This window comes from Corylus avellana, chromosome ca7 (genome assembly GCF_901000735.1).
Source record: "Corylus avellana chromosome ca7, CavTom2PMs-1.0".
In the NCBI taxonomy this organism is placed as follows: domain Eukaryota; kingdom Viridiplantae; phylum Streptophyta; class Magnoliopsida; order Fagales; family Betulaceae; genus Corylus; species Corylus avellana.
Window position 1 is genome coordinate 13,943,492 of NC_081547.1, and position 2,196 is coordinate 13,945,687.

The following is a 2,196-nucleotide window of genomic DNA, read 5'->3' on the forward strand; positions in this document are numbered from 1 at the left end:
AAAAAAAAAAAAAAAAAAAAAAAAGAGAGTAAGAAGTCAATTTTTGCTGCGGCACTGTAGCTGGAACAGTGCAGTTCCAGCTACAGTGCCGGCCCGGCCTCTTCGCAAACATAGCCATAAATCGATATAAATCGGTACGTGGAGCCTTGGGGCCTTTGTGGGTGTGTGTTTATTTTATTTTATTTTTAAATAATTCTATGTACTTCTAAGGGGTTTGAGTCATTTGTGGTAGATTTTTTTTTTTTTTTTTTTTTGCACAACTCTTTTGTGAATAAACAATTTTTTTTTTTTTTGACAAGCGACATTTACTCAAACTAATAAGAAAATATATGGGTACTTACAAAAATAAAAAAATAAAATAAAATAAATAGGAGATATTAATGCCCAATAAGACTATGGGCTTGTTTATGTGTTTGAGGGGCCTAAAAGTGTGTTTAACACACAAAAAATTTGTTTGAAGAAAAAAAGTACCCGTTTAGTGAAAAAAAATTAAAAGCGATTTTAAGGGTCTAAAAAATTTAAAAATTAGGGCTTTAGGGCTGCCAAAAAATATTGGAAAACCGAGGAACCGGTTTTGAAACCGGTTGGAAAAAAGGGTAACCGGGTACCCCGGTTCTGGTTTTTGGCACCCAGTTCAGTTATAATATATATATATACACGGTGGTAGTAACTTTTTCACTTAATTCTTTGATACACCTCTGTTTCAAACAAAACCCACCAAAAAATTTGTCAAAAACCCATACAAAACCCACAAGAAAAATTAAGCACAGAAATAAACATTACAAAAAAAAAAAAAAAAATCAAATTTTTTTTTATATGAATCCACTACAAAAAATTGCATTTTTCTTGACTATCCATTTTTGACGTCACTTTTAACAGTTTAGTGACGTGTCAGTATTGACCTGTGTCAAAGGTTGAAAATCGGAGCGTCAAAACTGGAAATTTTTTGACGTCCCAATGTACGTTTTACACGTCAGAAATTGGTGACATAGCAAACAGTGGCACGTCAAAAATTATTTTTGACGTGTACTTGTTACCACGCCACCAATTTCTGACGTGTCAAAACTGCCACGTCAAATACGACATTGACGTGGCAATATTGCCATGTCGCCTTTTTATTGATGTGGTAATATTGTCACGTCAATAAATTTTTGACGTGTCAAATAGTACCACATCAAAAAAGAAGGTGACGTTGCAATATCGCCACGTCAAGAAAGTTTTTGATGTTGCAATTTCGGCATGTCACTAAAGTTTAAAAAAAAATTAAAAAAAATAATAATAATTTTTTAAAATTTTTTTTTTTATTTTTTTTTTCTGGAATTTCTCAAAGCCGTGCTTGGTTGCCAAGAAAACATCTGAACTAAAACTAATAATTTTATTTTTTTTAATAATTTTCCACGGTTAAGGATGGAAAATTGCAACTAAAACTAATAAATTTGAATTCTACATGCTTTAAACTTAAATCAACAGAAAAAATGGAACTAAAAAATTGTCTTCTTTTACTTTGCGGCATTTTCTCGGAGATCAAACAGACCAAACATGAAAAATGCAAAAAATTGTCTTCTTTTACCAATTGTGAAATTGTAGTGCCAGAGAGAAGAAAAAGAAGCAGAAAATGCAAGCAGAAAATCAACTTGAAAAATCAAACCAAACCAACCAGAAAATTAGTCTCAGAAAAATTTCAAAAACACAAACCCATCAGCAAATAAAAAATCAAAATCCCAAACCCAGCCAAAAAAAAAAAAAAAAGAAGCAGATCTTCTATTCTCTTTTTCTTCTTATCTTCTCCTTTTCTTTTTCTTCTTCCATCTGAGAGAAGAGGGAGCTGGGGAAAATTTATAATTTCTGAATTTGAGAATTTATAATTTGGGGAAAATACACTTTTAACCCAAATATTTAAAAAGTGACACTTTACCCCCCAAGCTTCCAAATTGTTACAATTCGACCATTCTAACTTTTTTTTTTCCTAAAATGCCCCCATCCAAAGTTAAAAAATAAAAAATAAAAAAATAAAAAAAAAATAAAAAAAAAAAAATTAAGGGGTGGCCAGTCTGGGGTGGCCAAAGCCACCCCCAAACCCAACTGGAGTGGCCGGCCACCTCTTAATTTTATTATTTTTTTTAATTTTAATTTTAATTTTTTAATTTTTTTTTAATTTTTATTTTTTATTACTTGGGTTGGGGGCATTTTGAAAAA

General features: G+C 31.1%; 1 pseudogene; it reads right to left on the minus strand.

Annotated features, from left to right (window-relative positions):
* LOC132187895 (uncharacterized) overlaps positions 1–2,196 on the minus strand; it is a 5,381-nt pseudogene that overhangs the window by 1,431 nt on the left and 1,754 nt on the right.